The 6,331-nt window shown below is 40.2% G+C and overlaps 1 protein-coding gene and 1 long non-coding RNA gene across 5 annotated transcripts in view; one reads left to right on the forward strand and one right to left on the reverse strand.

The window, feature by feature from the left end:
* LOC126272153 (transcription factor MafB-like) overlaps positions 1-848 on the reverse strand; it is an 87,740-nt gene extending 86,892 nt beyond the window's left edge. Inside the window, exon 1 of one of the 4 annotated variants that reach the window (XM_049974779.1) lies at positions 531-848. The gene's annotated coding sequence lies outside the window, so the exon portion shown is untranslated. The other 3 variants (XM_049974782.1, XM_049974780.1, XM_049974781.1) reach the window with 3 other exon arrangements.
* Positions 849-1,928: 1,080 nt separating this feature from the next.
* LOC126272154 (uncharacterized) lies at positions 1,929-2,759 on the forward strand. Its single transcript, XR_007549186.1, has 3 exons — positions 1,929-2,140; positions 2,298-2,408; positions 2,587-2,759. It is a non-coding gene; the product is annotated as an uncharacterized LOC126272154 (long non-coding RNA).
* The last annotated feature ends 3,572 nt before the right edge of the window (positions 2,760-6,331 follow it).

The raw sequence follows: 6,331 nt of genomic DNA on the forward strand, positions 1-6,331 counted from the left end.
GTATCAACTACAGGTAATACATCACAACCAAGCCTTTTCTTTCAAGGTGTCACGGAAGATATAATACAAATTTTCTCGGGCGGAGCGAATTTGGTAAGCACTTTATAATATAAATACAGTTGGACATAGTATTTTTCATACCGGTAAGTGATGTGCAGTATACGCACATAAAGTGGACCAAATCACAGACGGAAAACTTAATTACTTCCTCGTCGCAATTCGAAAACTAACCTTAACACCATTACGTACATAATTCACCGTTATCCTAAATCATTATTAAAGCCGCCAGCTGTGATTCAATCGTTCCGCTAAGGAATTAAATCATTTTAAAAGTGTCAGTAAATAACATTAAATTAATGCAACACTGCCATAAACAAATTACAAGAACATAATCATAACAAGATGTTGGTGAACTGCTTCGTAAGCCCCAACCAATTACAATAATGAAAGCATGCCATTTATTTTGTCACAGAATTAATGTCCGTATTCCCTTCATACATGTTTGTTACTTTTTCTCGCATATTTATTACCTAGAGGATGAAATTTAAAAGCTGACAAGTGACAAGCCACAATAACAACTGCTTGACTTCTACTGAGCAGCCAATCAGAACAGGCGTCATACGAGTAGCCACACATCATAATGCCACAGATGCACGGCCCAATTTAAGAGGTCCTCACACGTTCAATAATAATTGTCAAACCGTCAATATATTAACCGTCTGGGGGTTCGTATTGTCAATACTAAAAATATTGACGAGTAGTATTCATGGCCGTTTAATATGCTCATTATCGTCAATGAAGCATTGACGGTTTGACAATATCATTCATCAATATGTTGACAGAACTTCAACAGTGAACCAAACGGCGTTAGTGTGCATTGTCTATGTTTTCAGTTCGCCCAAGGAAAGTAAATGAAATTCGCCTTGGTGCGTTTCGTATTATACATTGAATTTTTCAATTTTAATAATCTATACAGGGGTAAGCACTGTATATATCACTGTAAAATGGGTGCTGCACATTTTAACGTTTTTGATCGAGATAAACTTACGCTGCAGTGTTCTTCTTTGGCGTGCCAGTGTAGAAATGTGCACAGAATCAACCACGTGAAAAATCCGTAAAATACACACGATTATTTATTTATAAAAGCTAATTTACGAATTTTACTTGTGTGAGGCCGCTTGTAAAAGACCATGTGCCGATTTCAAGTTCTAGATTCGCATATTTTACTGTCCCCGTCGCTTCTTCTGCATAATCTTTCATTGATTGTATTAATACCCGTATTTTGAACATTCGCGATTGCCACGGCAATCTAGTACTATTAACGTAATTTTAAGCTTAAACTAAATTGTGCTCTTCCAAAATTTTTGAGGTCAGTACACCTATCCTCGTTCAAAACAATCTTTCGCTAATTTCGTTGCACAATTACATGAGAAATAGGTTAGTTTCAGAATTTTTGGACGCTTACAAAACTATATTTTCGTAAGTTAGCGCTTCGAGTGTTCCGCCAAAAGCGTACATCACCCTTTAATTTCATTGTATATCAGCGCAAATAAACGTGCTTTTTTGAGAATTCTCGGAATCTACCATTGTCCTTTGCATAATCTATGAACAATCTGTAATAAATCGGGGTTTGTGATTTAGTTACTGGAGCATATCTTCTAACATATGGTGTCACATCTAGTTTTCCCTTGAAGAGGAGTAACCATATATACACTGAAGCGCCAAGGAAAGTAGTATAAGCATGCGTATTTCAAATACAGAGATATGTAAACAGGCCGAAAACGGCGAGGCGGTCGGCAACGCCTACACAAGACGATAGTGATGGGCTAAACTGCGATTTTCCGATATCAGTGATTTCTGTGAATGCTACTTTTCAGTATCTGCTATTCTTAACTGTGATTTGTCGCAGTTAAGGAACCTAGGTCACGTATCCCTCCGCCACTGCTATTTCTGCGATTTCTGCTACTTCCGCGATTTCTGTGACTTCTGCTACTTCTGCGATTTTTGTGACTTCTGCTACTTCTGCGATTTCTGCTACTTCTGCGACTTCTGCTACTTCTGCGATTTCTGCGACTTACCACCATGTGAAAAAGTTACATCTGCCCACACAGAAAATTGCATCTCAACAAATCTGTCATTGGTAAGTAAGTTTTACGTTTGTTCTTCCGTTGGCTTTAATTATGTGTTAAAGAAACAACTGTGAAAATATTAATAGTGTAATTAATACGTAAGTAGCCATACAGTAGCGTAATAGTTCGTGTTTAGAAATGAATTCTAACATATTGTTATGTTCACAGGTACCCGAACTACATTTCAGTCACTCAGTAAATTGATAACTCAAAATATCATTGTCAACAGATCTGGAGAAATTGCCACTGCGTCTTTAGACCGTTTTCGTCAGACGAGAGGTTAGTTTCTAAGTGTTTCGATGAACTTAATTACTTCAGTGAGATCGTTCTTGCAAATGTGAAATATACCCCATTGAGTGGCTTTCATTACAGCAAATATTAGCAATCTACTCTGTCAATTATGTTGCTTGTAATTAGTGACAGCAAAAATTGTTTAATAATCCTTGTGATTTTGCAGACACAGTTCTGACTCTTGATTACTGGTTGCTGTACGTATCTATCCACATCAAGGCTATTGAGAGAGACTTGTGAAGATTCAAGACAGCTCTTAGAGGATTTGCAGTTTATAAGTGACATAATTGTGAAATACGTGTGCAGATGAGTGATTAAACTGTGTTTTATTGAAGTTGTTATGCGATTTTAAAGGAATAATATATGTTAAATACAGTGATTGAATAATGAAAATCTCATTTTCCACATGTTTAAGCCGTCCTATACCCGTAATTTTCCGCCATATCGCCATATATTTACTGTTAAACACTAGTTGAAGAGTGACATGCCGCCGCCCCCCCCCCCCCCCCCCCCCCCCCCCCTCCTCTGCAATCTTGGTGTGACACTGACCTGTAACATAGCCCGAGGTATAGAATATGCATTTTGAGGCTGTTGATATGAAAGTGGGAAGTACAGATCTTCCAGTTAAATCAGGAATAGCTTAAGTGCAGTACTTGAAAGTAACACAGGAAAAGCTTACTTATGTAGGTGGTTGTAGTGTCGGCAAATAGTTCGTGTGTGTGAAGTTGCCATGTAGAACACCAGGGGCAAAAGTTTTATCCCGAGTCTTGAACTGTGCCGGAGTAAAAGTGAGGCATTCATATGACTTAATAATGCTGTTTTTATTTCACTACACTTATACAGATGTCTGAGTTCTGCTGTGTTAACATTGCAAAGTCCTGTAGACCTGCGGAGTATTAACCAAAATTGTCATATTGGAAGCAGAATCACATTTGTTACGTTACTTGATATTTTCAAGAGAAAAAGGCAATGTTTCTTCTTATTAATATAATACATTCAGAGTCACAGCTGTGTTTGACCAATCATAACTGATGCTGAATGTGCATGTCGTCATATAATGTGAAGGGCTTATTTCAATAGTGGTACAAGTCCATTACCTCCACTTTTCTGTCTATAATGCCTCTGAAATTAATGATCCAAACAAACATTAATAAAGGTTCATTTCTAGAAGAAGCCATATGCTTGAATATTTCTGGTATCTCAACTGTAGATTTTTCAGCGCTCATTTAACTTTACGACTCCGTATCTCAAAATGAACAAAAATGGACTTGTAGCACTAATGAAATAAGTCCTTCATACGCACACACAGCACACCGATCTCGTGAGGCACAAGGCTCTTATAACGAAGTACGTACGTCGTTCAACAGATGGCACTAGGAAAAGAACGTTAAGTGCGCTTTTTAGTTGCTACTTGTGACTCTTAGTTGCGATTTGTCACGGAAAAAGCAGTTTGACTCGGTAGCGAATAGCATAGTATGAGCTTTGCTCAACAGATGGCACTGCTAACTGCGCTTTTTAGTTGCTACTTGCGACTCTTAGTTGCGACTTGTCACAGAAATCGCAGTTAGACTCGATAGCGTGTCGCAGAGATGAGCGTAGTACGAACTTTGGCCAACAGATGGCACTGTTATCTGCGCTTTTTAGTTGCTACTTGCGACTCTTAGTTGCGATTTGTCACTGAAATCGCAGAAAGCAGTATGGAATTCGGCCAACAGATGGCTCACGGCGTTTATTGTGAAATGCTACTTGCGACTGCTAACTGTGACTGAAATCGCAGTTAGATTTTGTAAATTTGTTACTGTGATATCTGTGACTTCTCAATCACTGTGATTTCTAACAGATAAGCGATTTCCTGCCCAGCACACCAAGACAAGTGTCTGGTGTAGTTGTTAGATCGATTACTATTGCTACAACGGATTTATGGATAGCCCTGCAGGATTCATGGTGTCAGTTTCCTTCAGCACTACTTCAGACATTAGTCGAATCCATGTCACGCTGTGCTGCGGCACTTCTGAGTGCTCACGGGGGCCCTACACGATATTAGGCAGGCGAACCAGTTTCTTTGGTTCTTCAGTGTATTATCTGCATTCATCGTAAATTAATTCTCTTTTCGAATTTGCTACAATTAACATAAAAACGTTCGAGGTTTTTGGGTTGACTTAATAGAAATCTCGTTTTGTGTATCTGCTTCAATTCTTATAGGAAATTAGCTAGTTTTTAGCTCAACAGATTAAAAGATAGTCAGTAGATTTAATTTAAAGTTATTTGTTCACTGCTTTGTAATACATTGCACCAGCCAAACTGCAGACCCACTGTGAAATCTATTCTCAAATGCGGGATGAGTTGGTTGACGTTTGTAAGCAGCTGGAAATCCCCCAGACTACTATCAAATGATTGGGTGCTGCTGCAAATTGGTGTGTTGGAAGAGTTCCCAAAAGTTGTGTACCTGTGGATGCTATTTCCTCTGCAGAAAGTACAGGATCTGTCAGTACACATTTGACTGTGGGCATGTCAATGGTAGATCTAGGTGTCGTGTACAGGTTGAACAGAGACCAGGGATGACTCAGGATGTTGTACCGATCCCCCTAACCACCAAGTCTGAGGAGCTGTCTTTAACTGAGACAGAGCCAGTGGGACTCACTCACATGTTTTGGGGAAACATGTTTTGTCTGGTGTCAGGAGGAGACAAACGCAAAATGGTAGGGGTCTGTTAATTGCTGACAGTTCAAACTTACGGCGAATGATGGTACGCCTTAGGGAAATGGCAGCAAGGGTCAAGAAAGGATGCCAGGTGCACTCAGTGTGTATGCCGGGGGGGGGGGGGGGGGGGGAGGGGGCTTGATTCAACATGTTGAAGATGATATTCTGCCAGCCATTGAGGGAGCAGGATGCAACCAACTGCAGATTGTGGCTCACAGTGGAACAAATGATGCCTCTCGCCTGGGCTCTGAGGTCACTCTTGGGTCATTCCAGTGACTGGCAGAGAAGATTGAGGAGACCAGCTTTGCGTGTGGAGTTTCAACAAAGTTTACAATTTGCAGCATTCTCCCTGGAACTGATCGCGACCCTTTGGTTCTGAGTCGAGTGGAAGGACTGAACCAGAGACTTCGAAGAGGCTGTGACAGGCTAAATTGTGACTTCCTGTACTTGCGCTATAGGGTTGGGAATTTTAGGGTCCCCTTAAATGGGCCAGATGTGCACTATACCTCATAGGCTGCTACTCAGGTAGATGACTGTGGGCACAGCGCACACAAGGGTTCGTTTTAGATTATATGACTCTCCACCCAATCCAGATAACGACAGCTGTAGGAAACCCAGAGGTATCAGAGTAAGATCGAAAGAAATGCCTCCCACAGGCGAAAGTATTAAAATCCTAATGGTAAACTTATGAAGCATTTGCAACGAAGTGCCAGAGTTTGGAGGACGCATGAAAAGCAGTAAAGCTCACATAATACTCGCTACAGAAAGCTGATTGAAACCTGAGATTGAAAGCAGTGAGATTTTTGGGGAAAATTTAAGTGTGTATCCCAAAGATAGGCAAATAGGAAATAGACGTGGTGTATTTGTCAGAGTAGACAAGGAACTCAAATCCACTGAGACAGAAAGTAAAGCTGCTTGTGAGACTATTTGGGCAAGACTCAGTATCAGGGGTGTGCATAAAATGATAATTGGATTCTTCTATTGCCCACCTGACTTATCTTCTGATGTAAGCAAAAACTTTAGAGAGCTTTCAATTGTACGTAAATTCCCCAATCGTACTGTAATCATTAGTGGAGACTTTAATCTTCCAACAATGAACTGAGTGAATTACAGTTCTGTTAGTAGTGAGAGTGATAAGACATCCTGTGAAACAGTATTAAATGACATCTCTGAAAGCTACCTAGAGCAGATAGTTAGGAACCCCACTTCTG

Source organism: Schistocerca gregaria, chromosome 5 (genome assembly GCF_023897955.1).
Source record: "Schistocerca gregaria isolate iqSchGreg1 chromosome 5, iqSchGreg1.2, whole genome shotgun sequence".
In the NCBI taxonomy this organism is placed as follows: domain Eukaryota; kingdom Metazoa; phylum Arthropoda; class Insecta; order Orthoptera; family Acrididae; genus Schistocerca; species Schistocerca gregaria.